The sequence below is a fragment of the Peromyscus maniculatus genome, chromosome 23 (genome assembly GCF_049852395.1).
Source record: "Peromyscus maniculatus bairdii isolate BWxNUB_F1_BW_parent chromosome 23, HU_Pman_BW_mat_3.1, whole genome shotgun sequence".
Classification (NCBI taxonomy): domain Eukaryota; kingdom Metazoa; phylum Chordata; class Mammalia; order Rodentia; family Cricetidae; genus Peromyscus; species Peromyscus maniculatus.
In genome coordinates this window covers 30,970,518-30,987,253 of record NC_134874.1, presented here as the reverse complement: position 1 = coordinate 30,987,253, position 16,736 = coordinate 30,970,518, and the positions used below count along the sequence as shown (strand labels likewise).

Sequence of the window (16,736 nt, the reverse complement as noted above, 5' to 3'; positions counted from 1 at the left end):
TCATTTAAAGTATTCTGAATGAACTTTTTATACATGTTGAGTGGAGTATATAAACTCTCATTTAATTAATTTAATTAATTAAAACTAAAAAATTAATTAATCAATAATGGAAAGTGGAGGAGGTGATTTCAGTACTCCGCATTCAAAGAAAAGCAAAAATACTTGCTGAAACTCTTTCTCTGGATGTAAGGGGTATTAGGATTTTATATTAACTGAATGATTCAACATTGAAAATAACACACAATAGTACAGTAGGTCAGAGTTCAAAAAGTAAACAGAAAAACTAATCTCATCATAGATTGAAACATTGATTTGGAATTCATGAATTCAGCCTGTCAGTTTCTCAGGATTGAGACAAAAAAAACATTTTAGAGTATAGGGAGACATACAAGAAATATTGGTATGTATTCAAGCAAAATTTGTAAAAATAAATTAAAAAATGCTTTTAGGTTCCTCCAGGACATTGTCAAGTTAGACTGGCATTTTAAAAAGTTTTATAGAGCAGATGCACAACTACTTTTCACTGAGTATGACAAAATTTCAAGATGTTTTCCCTCTCATCTCCCTTGACATCCTCCCTTGCAAGGTCCTTGCATCATCCTGAGTCACTGTCTCATGTAACTTTTGTGGTAGAGAGCTCTGGGCAAGTCTATTCAAGAAGAGTCATCCCTGGGGTCTTGCTGTCTATCCTCTTAGATGAAATCATGGGGCCTGTGGTTAAAGAAGATCCCAAATGTCTTTTGAAGCTTGTTTTTATCTTGAATGCCAGGTCTCAGATGGAAAATCTCAGAGAAGAAAGGTTTTCAAATTCTCCATGGAGTGTAGATGGAACATGTCAAAAAAAGCGTATGTGATTAGAGTGATGACTTCAGACACCAAAAATATTACAAACTTTTGTTTTCCAAAAAATATGAGCTCTATTTGTAGCTGCTGAACACATTGAGATCCCTGACCCCCATGCTTACAGTGTGGAAGGCACTTCTACTTTACAATGGTCTCTTTGATTTTTCTTTTCTGGCTCCTGCAGTCTCTTGTTCCTTTGTCTTCCTTTGATGCTTCTCAATGCCATTCAAAAGTACAACGTCATTTATATCAAGATGGAGATGTGCTGATTGCTGCACTTGTTCCACTTTTTTATATTTTTGACAATACAAAAAATGATTTTAGACCTGAACCACAGAGTATGGTCCAGTAAGTACTTTTAAAATGTATGCCTTTTCATTATTCAGATTTTATCATCCTCAAGTAAGTTTGAATTCACAAGAATTTATTTTTTTCCCATTCTGACATTCCCTCTCTCATACTCATAAAACTCTTTTTCAGCTGTGTCTTTGTGTTCCCTTTTTTCTTCTCTCAAAGAAAAAGAGTTTGTTGTAATTTATGTTATTTTACCCATTTGATACCCCGAATCTCTCTATGTTCCTCTGCTGTGCCTTTATCTGTCCAATGGTGGGACATTCTCATGGCTTTCTATGCAGATGGAATATCCTACAACTTGACTCATTGTTTTGGCCCATTTTCAAGGGTGGTTGTCCTCCTTTGAGAAGAAATGATGGCATTCTTTGCAGTGACTAGAGAGTCTTTGTGTGATGGTAGAGTGACAGGGACTGCCTTGGTAGCTACTGCTGATTAGCAAGTCAGAATGTGAGAATTTGGAGTTCAGTCTATTTGTTTTCAAATGCTTTCAAAATGACTTACAATTTTTATCTATTATTTTGTTAGTATTCTTTTAGATTCCATCAATTGTGTAAGATTTGCTCCATTTCATTCCTATGTTTGTAATCATTTACAACTAGTACAGATATATTCTTGAAGTCACATAGATGCTGATAGTGACCTCAGTAGTTAGTATCTATGTTTGTTTTGTAAAGACCAGAGGACAGTGGCAGACAAGTTAATAGAAGTTCTTGGACTCTGCTGAAAGGAAATGCCTACACATAATGCTTTGTGAAGGAAGTACAATCAATTTTATTCCATGCATACATTTCTGTGGCTATAAAATTTATGAGATCTGAAATGGAGGAAGATGGCTTATATTAATTTTTAACACAATGCTGTAAAATGGAAATGTAGAAGCAAAGTTCAGGTAGAGAGAATCAGAATATAGACAATTAGGAGTGACGATGAATTTAGGTCCTTGTGATAGGATTGTGTTTTTATTGAAAGTTAGATGAAGTGCTAAGACTTCAGCACAGCGAATGTAGCATAGGAGATATAATCAGAGGGGAAAAGTTGGTAGATATTAGTATATTTTGACAAGTCACTCAGAAACAGATAAAGCAAATATGGTGACTGATATCCATTTCAGTCACCATAGGAGTGTATCTATGTGACTACATGAAGAAAGTATTATTATTTTGTTTTACCCTCTTGTTGCATTTTCCTCATATTTTGATAGGATGTACATGTGCATGTTCTTCCTGATAATCATGAGAAAAAGAACATAGAATGTGTAGCCAGGGATATAACTCATTAAAGTAATTTTTGTAATTATTCTCTAAATTTATTTTACTTTCATGTGGTTCTAATTTTAAAAATGATAAGTAAACAGGATATATATTAATGTATATCCACATATAGTGATATATACATGTATATATATAGACATACACTTATGTATATTTTTCCAATTTTATATACATTTATATAAGTATTTCATGGAAATATACATCCTTTCAGATTAAATCTGATTATGAATATGAGCCGGATGCCTAGTTTCCTGTTAAGGTACATTTTAAAGCTGTTTTGTGAATGGATGATAATATTCCCTCTAAGTGATTACGAACAGACTATCTCTCAACTCATGTGTGAGCATCATTTTTTTCACATTTATTTCAATGTACAATTGACATGACAAGTCAAATGCAATTTTAACAATATAATTATGAGTGTGTTTGTTGTGTTCAGAACATGAAACAAATGCATGTTTCTCAACCTCCGCCTTGAGACCTCCTTGTTACTTAGCTTCTCTGTGTTTTTGGCTTATAGTATTGTTATCCTTTATGACTAATGTACACTTATAAGTGAACACAGACCATGTTTGTTTTCCTGTGTCCAGGTTACCACATTCAGGATGATCTTTTCTAGTTCCATCTATCTGTTAGCAAATTTCATGATGTTTCTGTTTTAACAGCCATATAATACTCCATTGTGTTAACATACCTCATTTTCTTAGTCAGTTGTTCAGTTTAAGGACATTTAAAAAGGTTGTTTCCAGTTCATAGCTACTATGAATTAAGCTTCTATGAACATAGTTAACCAAGTTTCCTTCTCATATGGTGTAGGATCTTTGGATGCATTTCCAGGAGCGTTACAGCTGAGTCTTGGGGTATATCTAGTCCCAATTTTTGAGAAACCACCATACTGATTTCCAAAATAGTTGTACAAGTTTGCTCTCCAACAAGCAATGAACAATTCCGACTTGCTCCACATCCTCACCAGCTTGAGCTTTTTTGGGGGATGATTGATTGATAAATAAAACACTGATTATCCAGTACCAGGCAGGAAATATAGGCGGGACTAGCAGAGAGGAGATTTAGGAGAACAGGAAGGCATAGGGGGAGAAGATGCCAGCCTGCCATCCAGGGAAAATCATGTAAAGCAGCAGGTAAATCCACGAAACACATGGCGAAATATAGTTTAACAGAAATGGGCTGTATATAAGAGTAAGAGCTAGACAATGGTAGGCCTGAGCTAATGGCTGAGCAGTTTAAATAATATAAGCATCTGTATGTTTATTTTATAAATGGGCTATGAGACTGCCAGGGATTGGCAGGACCTGGAGAGAAAAACCCTAGCTACAAGCTTGCACTTGAGTTTTTGATCTTAGCCATCCTGAAAAGTTTAAGATAGAATACTAGTGTTGTTTTGTTATGTGTTTCCCTAATGGCTAAGAATGTTGCACATTTTTAAGTGATTCCCCACCATTTGAGATTCATCTGTTGAGAATTTTCTATTTAGATTGTACCCCATTTTTAATATTTAGTTTTCTGAATTTTTTTAAATATAATTTTGACATCAGCCCTCTATCAGATATGGAGTTTGTGAAGATCTTTTCCCATTCTGTAGGCAGCGCTTTTGTCCTTTTGAAAGTGTCCTTTGCCTTACAGAAAAATTTCAATTTCAGGAGAATATATTCCTTGATGATTTGGAGTTCATAATGTTTTCAAGTAGGTCCTTTATTCCTAATAAACATGTTTCATGTTAAAGGACATAACATTTGCTTTGTGATTATTCCAAAGTTCTCACAATGTTATATTGTTTTCAATTTTTTATGTTTCCTTTTTGTGAAAAATTATACATTTCAAGATTAATTAAAATCTTTTCATCCTCTTCTTGATTATTTATTTTTTGCATGTATACACATGATCTAACTACGAACATAAGTTCATCAATTACCCTCCCATTTACATTTATTAACAATATGAACTTTATGTGATTTGATTTTCCCTGAAATATCAATTATTTAAACACCCATTCATTTTTCCAGCATTGTATATTCTACTTTTAACTGAATTTCTAACATGTTCTATCTCCTTTAGATTTCAATGGAAACAATGTGGCTCATAAAACATTAAGAAATCCATACTAGCCATTTCTGTTATTCATATCTTTCTAATGATGTATCTTTTATGTTGAAACATTGTTACTTTAATCAAAATACTAAAAACAATCATCACTTAATTTATTTTTTACATTTGCATTTATCTGATGATCAGTGATGCTGAAAACTTTTTAAAGTAGCTGCTGATTGTATGTGCTTTTCTTTTGCACAAGATCTGTACATGCCATTACCCCATTTGATGAATTGAGGTTTTATTGTCTTGATCTACAACTTCCTCAGATTATTGAATGCTTTTGACATTAGTCTACCATCTAAAGTACAAAAAGCAAATGATTTATCACAAACATGGTGCTCTGACAATAATTTTTTTTCTGTAAATAATATTTTATTCATTATTTTCATAATTGAATCTTCCTTTTGTGCAGGTTTGTCTTTTGTTAGCAGAGGCTAATTTGTGTGACATTGGCATTATCTTCTGTAAGTTCTTGCCTACACCAATACCTTGACAATTATTATGTGTGTGTTCTATAAATTCTATTGTTTCATTTTTAAAGCTAAGGACTGTAATCCATTTTGAATTGATTTCTATAAAAGGATAATGGTCTAATCTCTCTGCCCTGTATGTTGATGCCCAGATTGTCAGGTCTATTGTATAGGCTGTGTTTCCTCAACTGCTTATTTTGCTTCCTTTGTTAAAAAAATTAGTTGGTTGTTTCTTTGGTATTTAAAGGAAATCACAACTATCTAGATATAAATACCATCTTACAACAATATATTGGTTATCGCCAAGAAACCTAACCATAAGTATGTGAAAGTCTGTTGGTAAAGACAAATCATTATTTTCTGCAGGTGGGTATGAAAATGAATAGAGATGTTATGGAAATAATTTTGGAGGGCCATCAAAGATTTAAAATAGAAATAAAATGACATATGGAACATTTATTCTACTTCTGACCTCATTTCCTGAAAAATCTGCATCCTGTCTTGGAGATTTTCTTTCACTGTGAATGAGATTCTTATCATTTTTTGTTTTTTGTTGTAGCTCTTTTGTTTTGTAATTTTTAATCACTTTTATAATTTATTTTTTTCAGTATACATTTACATTTATTTACATAACTAGATACACATTTCTTCAAAATATTATCCATTTCTTTATGATGAGAAAATTCTATTTTTTTTCTAGGTCTCCAAATGCTTGGGTTTGTGTGTTTGTGTGTATGTGTGTTGAATTTGTATATTATATGATGTAGCATAAATACTCTAAGTTCCAGAAAACAGCTTTCAAATTCTACAAATATTATTGTATTTTTCTATTTACATATATTATCTGTAACATTATTATTCTACATATTAAAGTTTATTTTACCAATGATTGCATTATAGTTACTATTTGTGAATTATTGTTCAATGAATTTTTTTACCTTTTACTTTACACATGTTTGTATGTATACATATACTTCTGTGATTACCTGATGTAGAGGATCAATATAAATCTCACAGTTAAGTATATCAAAGCCACAAATCTTGATATGCATTCTAGAATGAATCAGAAGTAGGTTCTAATTCTAGTAAAAGAATGGACTTGTTAGTAGGATGATAGCAAGCAGACAAAGAGAAAAAGCTTCCTTCTCCCTTTTCCTTGTAAAAGTGTCCATCAGAATTAGATCTGCATTAAAGGTGTGTCTTTCTGCCTTAAGATCTTGATTGTGAAATAACTCCAATATCTGGATTAAGAGGAAGCTTCCTGACCCCTAAGATCGAGATTATATTTATTCAAGTTGGTAAACAAGAAAAGCCATCACAACTCCATCCCTTGCTAAATTGACATACAATCATATTTCCTTTTGCTGTGATTCATTTCCAAATGAAAACCCCGTGAGACATAGGAGGTTTAACCAATATATTTGCTATCTATTGTGAGAATATTCTTTCAATGGGAAGTTCTCAAGTAATGTCTATCCCTTCTCTTTAAATTCTCATTGACACCGTTTCATTCTCATCAATGTTCACCATACGGAATCCATAAATTCATAATGCAAAGGATAGTCTTTCAGATGAGAATGTGGGTGACCCAGATATAGTCACAGTGAAAATTCTCTACTCACTATGTATTAAGATATTTTATCATTACATAAATAGATATCCCGGTCCCATTTTTTAAAGATACCATCAAGTCATCTCATTTTTAAAGGTATATTAACATTTAAGATGTCTTGGTATACTCATTTTGGTCTAACAGAATTGAAAGTAGTAGTTTGTTGTGTTTTACTTAATAGGATAAAATCACTGTGTTGGATCTACAAACACATATTTATCCATTTATTTTTTAATCAGGTTTCCTGGTGTAAAATATCCACATAATAATTAAAATAATTATTACTGATATGCATTCATAAACTGTACATATATCACATTTAAAAGCACAGATATAATGTTTTTGTATATGAAGTGATGCTAACATTGCAATATGAGTAACATATTCTTGTTAGGAACAATAATATCTTAAATAAAATAGATAACCCTAAGAGATATGAACCATATTGTAGAAATAAAGTTGATGTAATAATCTGGAAATATCATTTTGACCTGAATTGTATGTCTTTGACTTAAAAGTAGACATTAAGTTTATATATAAAACCTCAGGTTAATTGTTTGAAAGAACTGTTCAGCAACATAGTTATTTTTATTTGTTTTACTGATGTGGTCATATTAATTGAATAAGTATGTGAATTTAATATTAACTTGTAATTTTAGTATTACTATGAACAAATTGAATGAGGTCAAAGTCCTCAGTTTTAGTTTACAGAAGCATTAACTTATAATCATTTATGCTCCATATGAGTAATCTCTACATACATAACACAAAAGACATATTCTAATAAACTAAGATTTTATGATTAAAGCATCTTGAGTATAAATTTTTATCATTTTCACTGTAAAACGGAAACTTAACATAGCAATCTTTAATAAACATGTTGTTATTCTGGGCCGAAACAAAAGCAGACACTCAGAGAACAAAGCAGCATGAAGGACAAAGGACGTTTTACCTTAGTTTGAGGAAAACTGGCTTGGACTTACCAGTTGGAATTAGCAGTGAGACCCTGTTGAATCTAATATAGTAGATCTTTTCTGGCTGAAGCTTGTCTCTCACTGGCGATACTAATCCTTTGAGTGTCTGTTGGTATCTGTGTACTTCAATTATGTGTTTTTAGAAGCCAGTAAATATATCAGGTAAAGCCTATTCATGTTAAAGCAAAAGAAAAACAAAAGTAAACATTAAAAATTACAATATAAACACCTTAGAGGTCTGATATTTTCTGAATGTACAAAATCTGCCAGCAGGTTACTCAAGGTTCTAGTGTAATCCACTTTTCTAGTGAAGGGATAGAAAAAGAGGCTGGCAGATGAGGGAAAATACAAAAATCCTGAGAAAAAACCCAAAGGGTCTGACTCCTGCCTCTAGGCTATTAAACCATAAGAACCCCACTCAGTTACTCTGTTCTTCATTGTATGGTTCTAAGAAAGGAAAAGGAGATGGCTCTGGTAGAAATAAAAGGTTGGTTAATGATATGTGCTTGGCTGGGGAACTCTCAAACCCATCCCAGGTTCAGATCCAAATGCTGCTTTGGGATTGATGCATGCAAAACCGTCATCCATACCCATAAGCATCATTGATTTTAATTAGAACAACTTAAATGCTGCAGTCTCTCCCTCTGTATACAGACAGAGTGAATGTGTTGTGGGGTCCCTGGGGTTTTACAGTACATATTAGGGGAGCCTTAAAGGATGGAAGTTGCCATCTGCTGGTTAAAGCACCCGAGAATTAGGTGCGTTTGTATGTGTCTCTACTTACCAGAATATTGCACTGGTAATATCAGTTCAAGTCAACTTTCCTGTCCCCAAAATTTAGACCCATCTGAGGATTTTAGGTAATTAAATCACCACTTACTATATAGCCTGGCATTTAAATTATAACCATTACCATGACAACAAAAATTATTGTTTGTGGATATATAATATAGAAGGTATGAAAGCTATTGCATCATACTGGTAGACAGTGTGATATAAGTCCCATTCATAAATAATGATAATCCCTCTCTGTAGGTACAAGATGAGGAGCTACCAGTTTTCTTTGGCATTCAGATTCGCCATTGAGCAGATCAACAGAAACACTCACATTTTACCCAACACGTCTCTAGGATTTCATCTCTATAATGTCGCTAGCCATCAAGGGAGTACTCTTGGGGAAGCTTTTGCTTGCCTCACAGGGTTTGAAACTGTGCGCCCTAATTATGAATGTAGAAGTGAGAAGAAGATTGCTGCTTTACTTACAGGAGCATCATGGGCAACATCTGCACTTATTGGGAGACTGCTGAATCTCTACAAGTATCCACAGGTGAGGGACCTGGCTATGAGGGAATAAGAAACAGGCATTAACTGCAGACATTTCAGATGTTTTCAAATGTAAGAAAGTGAGGTTGTGTCATTCATCTATCAAAGAAAAAAACTGGCATTTGGTAATGTAGCCCCATATACTATGCTTGAGACAGAGCAGAGGAATAGGTTGAGCCTGTAGTCTGCAATGGGTGTTTAGAAAATTCTGTGTCTTGCAAGGAATTCTCTATCATTGTCTTAGCAAATAAGATGGGAGTTTATAACATCATGAGCGTAAGTTAGACTACACCAATCCAAAGTGCCACCTTAGTTTTAAGATTGTGTTCTATGTTAATGTCATTACTCATGTTTTCTATCTGAAATTTCCTTCAGCTTACTTTTGGGCCATTTGACACTATCCTGAATGACAGAAGCCAGTTCTCTTCTCTCTATCAGACAGCACCCAAGGACATATCTCTTTCACATGGCATTGTCATTTTGATGGTTCATTTCAGCTGGAACTGGGTGGGACTGGTTCTCATGGATGACCACACAGGGGCTGACAGTCTATCAGACTTGAGAAGAGAGATGGACAGGTACAGAGTGTGTTTAGCTTTTGTAGAAATGATTCCAGAAATCCCAGTTTCCTCCTACTCCCAACCTTCCATAAAAACTCACATGCAGATACTGAAATCATCTGCAAATGTGGTTATCATTTATGGTGACCATGAACCATTACATGGTGCAATTATGATTATAGAAGCACATGTTTTGAACATGAAAGTGTGGGTATTGAAGTCACAATGGGATGAAACTTATCTTACTAAATCTTTGATATTTGATACATTTCACGGGAGTCTCATATTTGCACATCACCACACTGAGGTTTCTGATTTTAGGAAGTTTATCCAGACATACAATCCTTCCAAATACCCAGAGGACTATTTTCTTGCTAAGTTCTGGAATGCATACTTCAACTGCTCTTTTTCTGGACCTGATTGTAAAATTTTGGGTAACTGTCTACCCAATGCTTCTTTGGATATGTTGCCAAAAAATGTTTGGGAAATGGATATGACTGAAGAGAGTTACAATTTATATAATTCTGTGTATGCTGTGGCTCACAGTCTCCATGAGATGACACTCAAACAAGTACAAACTCACCCCCATGGAAATGGGGAGGTTTATACCTTCCCTTGGGAGGTAATTTCTCTTCCTGTATATTTTATCAAAAGCACTGTGACATATTGAGATTTAATAAAAACACTAAGAACATGATTATACACTATAGCAGATTTTGCCAAAATGTACCTGAGAGAATGTATATAATTTATCATCTAGACGACATTGCAAAAGCATGTGTCATTGTTCATGCTGACTGGGTGGTAATAACAAAGTTAAAATGTGTCTATATCATATCTACTTTGTGTTATAATTAACCTCATAATCTTCTCATGATAATATACTCAATTGAAACCCAATTATCTCTAAGTATATTTCATAATAGAAATAGGAGAACTAAATTCTAAATTTTCAAAAGCTATTAGATCTTTATACTTCACATTATGAAGCTAAGGTTATGTTACCTAACTGATGATTATAATACACTTTGAACATAAAATCTCCATTTACAAACTGAAAATTTGAGTAGACTACTTAAATATTTGGATGTGACAAGCACTTAAAACTGTGGACATTTTCTTAAATCAATATTCATTAATTAAATCTTTCTGTTTGCTTGATTGTTATTCTCTCTCTCTCTCTCTCTCTCTCTGTGTGTGTGTGTGTGTGTGTGTGTGTGTGTGTGTGTGTGTGTGTGTGTGTGTGAAATCTTTCTTTTGAAACTAACTGGCAGTATTGAAACATGATATATTCATTTTTTGTCTTCATCAATTAAAATCTGGATAGCTTATTATAGCTTGCCATTTATGCTAGAGATTTTGGACAATGAGACCCATTGCCTCATCAAATTCCATTGAAATTTTCTGGGAATTACTTAATCATCAGATTATGCATCTCTTTTAGCTTCACCCTTTTCTCAAGAATATACATTTCAAAACTGATGCTGGAAACATTGTGGTTTTGGATTCACAAAGGAAATTAGATGCAGAATATGATATTATCAACATCTGGAATTTTCCAGAGAGCCTCAGAAAAAAGATGAAAGTTGGAACCTTTTCTCCAAAAGCTCCAGAAGGGCAGGAACTGTTTTTGTCTGACCATATGATACAATGGGCTATAGTATTTACAGAGGTGGGCTGGATCTTATCTCATTGTTTTCATCTCTATGTCAATAAACATTTGTTTGTGGATGTAATGATTGTTGTTCCCTTACTCAGTGCCCATCTCAATGTAGAAAAGCAATGTCATATGAGGAAGATTCTGCTGCCTTATTCTGAGTAATGGAATTGTTTATTTTTCCATACTTTATTCTATGGGCACTAATTTGCAGTTATAAATATGGTGTCTATTTATTAAGATTTATCCCTGCACTGAAACCAGCTGACAAAAGCATTAATTAAACTGCCAGATTATGAAATATCAGTGCATGGTTATTTTGATTTCAGGCACCTGGCAATATACAGTAGCATGGAGGGCACATATGCATTGGTTAATTACTTGTCTTGCTGCTGAAAAGGAAGCAGTTTCTCTATGCATCACAACATACCTTAAGAACATAAATTTTACTTGTGTCACATTTGGAGTGAGCACTCAATAATAATTCAGTCAATCATGTTTGCAAGAGCCTGAGAATGTGATTCACATTGTATCTTCAGTCAGGAAGTAGATAGAGGTGAACACTGCTCTTCAACCCCCTTTTTGTTTTTCTTTCAGTCCTTACTAACAGCCAATGAAATGTTCCTAAATAATTATAGAATATAACTTCCCACTTCTAGTGCTATAACAAGATCATCTTGCATAGAAAGTCACAAAGATTAGTTTATACGATAATTCTGAATCCTGTCAAGTTGACAAATATAAATTAAGCAACATCATTGGAAAACAAAGTTGCTTATTCCATCTGTGAGGAAGTACAGAATAGGATCAGTATGATATTACAGTTGCCCACTATGATATGTAATCAGTAAACTAATGTCTTATTTTTTCCTACCATTTATATTTTCACAGTCCTTCAGATTTCTTTTGTCTTTGGATCATTGTTGAATCAAATTGAACTTCATAGGGCATACTACATTGAAATGATAAGCAATGCAACAAAAAAGAATCTGCAACCTGCAAATAATAAATATAAAAACTTTCTATCTCATTATTCAATGTGGAAAAACAACAGTTTTATTGTTTTGAAACAGTTCTCTTGAGTGTTTTCTATATTTACTTCCTAGCTTCCTTGCTCTGTGTGCAGTGAAAGCTGTGTTCCAGGATTCAGAAAATCTCCCCAGGAGGGCAAGACTGTCTGCTGCTATGATTGCACTCCTTGTCCAGATAATGAGATTTCCAATGAGACAAGTAAGTGTCCGATCACTGGGAAATTTCTCACCTCTAAACAATCTTCTTCAAAGTCTAAGACTATTGAAAAGTTCCATGAATGAACATTTGAGTTAAGTCCCCTTCTTTTAGTTAGAATAAAAATGTTTTGTTTCATTTTATCCTCATTTTAATTGATGCTCAGGCCATTGAAACTCATACTTGATGTATGTTATCGATTCTCTACAGCCATTGTTGCTTTCAGAGAACAACTTTTCCAATCACAGAGTAGTCTGCTTTATTTCACCATGTCATTTAGCGTACACACACATGCGCGCGCGCGCACACACACACACACACACACACAACACACATACAAACACATACACGTATGAGTGCATGCCTGCATGTGTGTGTGCATTTACAAACTTTATAAATTACTGATGTATCTTGTATTTCAAATCATATTTATCTCATATAGCACATCTTAAAGGTTTAGATCCTTATGGCCTTTAGTTGCATAATTTCCGTCATGATTCTAGGTTCATTAGAAGTGTTAGAAAGAATATATTTAATTTACACATGGACATATTTGAAACTGTTTTATTTTAATCTTTCATTTTGTTTTATCTGTGAATGCATTGCCTGCATTCATGTATGTGTACCATGTACTTGCTTGGTGCAACTCAATGTTAAATGTAGCATCAGATCACCTGTAGATTGTATCACAGGTAAAATGAACCACCATGTAAGTGCTTGCAATTGAACCCAGGTCCTCCTTAAGAGGAACAGGTATGCTGCTAATATCTTGTGAAACTAGGTGAAATTGCAAATCAACACATTTGTTAATGATAGTGTAGTGAATAAACAAGGCATAGATCACAACTTCGTTCTTAGAACAAGTCAGGAAACTGAGTATTAAGGGCTGTCTTTTTGAGGCAAAAATGCATATAGTAGAGAATACTTATGTCAAAATATATCCAAGAAACATAAAACAGGCATGAGACAATTGATAGCAGTGAATATAAGGAGCACATATACTCACAATGTTTACTATGGAGAGAACCACAAAGAGGATTTCTCAATTTTATCATTTATATCAAATGAGTTGATTAGTATAATAGCTGGAATTTTTGAATGACATAATGGATTTCTGTAACACTAGATGTTTTTATATTAATTCATGAAGTTTAAAACATCCATACTTTTTGGTGACTTTAATTTACCTAATTTTAAAGTACGCACATCGACACTGAATGTATAGTCCTATCAAAAACTTAATGAGCATACAGGCTTTGTGTACATTGGAACCACAGTTTATTCATGCACATGTTAGTTATATTCATTGGAAGAAAATAGAAACATCAATATCAAGTTATGCATGACTGCAGTTTAACGAGACACTTTTTAGTAAGAAAGAAAAAGTACTAAAACATAAGTGCTAAATATTTCAAAACTGTGAATCCTGTACTTTAAAACCTATATAATGGGGCAAATCTATCTTTTAAAATATTATTTTAAATTTATGAATATTTCTTATGACTTTTATACCCTGTGCATTTACTAAAGAAGACATATGTTTGTGCTTATAAATCATTCATGCTCAGTTAGAAATGGATAGATGTCAGCACATAGGATATAGAAAAAGCAGAGTACCTTAAGAGTGAGAGAGTAGAAGGAAGGCACATCTGAAGAATTAACAAATTAAATGATGATAAGAGAATAAAAGGTCTATGAGGTAATAGAAAATAATAAAATCAATAGACTTTAATCAATTACAAAATCCAAATTGCAAAAATATTGAACAATTTTAATAGAAATATAAGGAGCCAGGCAATGGTGGTGCACACCTTTAATCCCAACACTCAGGAGGCAGAGGCAGGACTGTGTGTTTAAGGCTAGCTTGGGCTACAGATTGAGTTCCATGACAGGCTCCAAAGCTACACAGAGAAACCCTGTCTCACAAAACCAAAAAAAAAGAAATAGAAATATTCTTAATGTAAATATGTAGTAAATATAGTGATATTTATACCTTTTGAATTTAAGATGAAACCCACAAGTTATGCATGATAAAGTATTAAAACACTATTCCATGACCAACTAAGACCAAAGTAGAGTTTTATATCTATGTGTTAAATAGATCTTTTCTCTCTAGAAGTGATTAAACAGGTTCACACAGGAAGTTCTTTCAGGTTTCAAGAATCTAATAATTCTCATTCCACAAGCACTGCCAGAGAATGAACACACTGGAGTATTCAATAAACACATGGGAAATTGCTAATTTTGAGTCTGATGGCTGAGAGCAACATTACAAAAAAGAAATTTCAGTGATCCTATGATCAAGTTAGGCTTATGTAACTTAAATCAATACCATGACTATATGAATAAAAATGCATTTTATCACTTAGTTGAAATATATTTAAGTATAGCAATATAAAAGATAGACTTGTTCACTTTGTGTGCAACAAAGAAGATAGGCAGTATCAACCTGGAATGATTGATTAGAGAGCATTTGGGAATTTTCACTATAGAGGACTGATTTACTTGAGTCTTGAACCACACAGGAAGTGTGGGCAAATGGCAGACAAATGGTGCTGGGAAGTGGCTTGAGATAAAAGGGGAAACTGAACGAGGCTCAAAATAACTTTAATTCCTTAATAGATATGGATCATTGTGTGAGGTGTCCAGAAAGTCATTATGCAAACACAGAGAAGATCCACTGCCTCCAGAAAGCAGAGACATTTCTGTCCTATGAAGACCCTTTGGGAGAGGCACTCACCTGCATGTCTCTGGGCTTCTTTGCATTAACAGCTGGTGTTTTGGGTGTCTTTGTGAAGTACCACCACACTCCCATTGTCAAGGCTAACAATCAGGCTCTCACTTATATCCTGCTCATCACTCTGACCTTCTGTTTTCTCTGTCCATTGCTCTTCATTGGCCACCCCAACACAGCCACCTGTATCCTGCAGCAGAGCTCATTTGGAGTCCTTTTTACTGTGGCTCTCTCCACAGTCTTGGCCAAAACTATTACTGTGGTTCTGGCTTTCAAGATCACATTTCCAGGGAGACTGATAAGGTGGATAATGATATCAAGAGCTCCTAACTTCATCATTCCTGTCTGCACCCTTATCCAGCTTGTGCTCTGTGGAATTTGGCTGAGCACCTCTCCTCCCTTTATTGACTCAGATGCTTACTCTGAACATGGACACATACTTATTATATGCAACAAAGGCTCCAGTATTGCCTTCCATTCTGTCCTGGCATACCTCTGCTCCATGGCACTTGGGAGCTATACTATGGCTTACCTGTCCAGGAACTTGCCTGACACATTCAATGAAGCCAAGTTCATCACTTTCAGCATGCTGGTGTTCTTTAGTGTGTGGGTCACGTTCCTCCCTGTCTACCACAGCACCAAGGGGAAACTCATGGTGGCTGTGGAAATCTTTTCCATCTTAGCTTCCAGTGCAGGCATCCTAGGTTGTATCTTTCTCCCCAAGTGCTATATTATTTTGTTCAGACCACAGAGGAATGTGCTTTATCATGTCCAAAACAAAGCACCTTAAAAGGAAAAGCCAAACTTACAGCTTAGTTTATGATTTCTTAATTACACAGAAGTCTTCAAGCCTGTTTAGCACAAATCCAATTGTCAGATATCATATAGCAATTAAGATTTTGTATGAAATGCTTTCATTTATTGATGAACTCCACCCTTATTCTCTCATCTTCTAATCTTTTCTACATATTTCTCTAAATTAAAAAGTCTATTTCTATAAAAATTAATAATCTGTCTCAAATAATATTAAAGAATAGATGAATGGGACACAAATGTATTCTTCACTTCTTCAGCATTGTGGAACTTTGCCCTTATATCCCCAAATATTTTCATATGTATCCATGTGTTTTGATGCCCTTTTTATGTTCCCAGGATTCATTGTGCTTACATTATATGCATGATTTTGCTAAGGGAGGCACATTTAAAAAGTGAATACAATTTGGACATGAAGATATTACTTGGCAAAATAATGACACAATGTGCTGCATATTATAGCAGAATGAAGAAATTTCATTTCTTTATTGTGGCTCAAATCAGATATCAGTTAATCAGATAATTACCCAGTCAATTCCATGACACTACTTCTGTAAAGCCTATGGTTATGTCTATCTTTGACTATAGATATGCAAATCATTCGTGTACCCATTAATAATTATTGCTTTGATAAATTGCTCTAATTTCTTTCATCTGAAACTGTGTTTTATGTAAATCCTGCATCTTTATGAGTACCCATTTTTCATATTTTATCAACATTTCATATAAGATATGTAATTATTTGGGAATAACATTTCTGACTCTTCTTATTTCTTGTGAAATGTACAT

The 16,736-nt window shown here is 34.0% G+C and overlaps 1 pseudogene; it reads left to right on the top strand.

The window, feature by feature from the left end:
- The first annotated feature begins 991 nt into the window (after positions 1-991).
- On the top strand, positions 992-15,957 carry LOC143270409 (vomeronasal type-2 receptor 116-like; annotated as a pseudogene).
- The last annotated feature ends 779 nt before the right edge of the window (positions 15,958-16,736 follow it).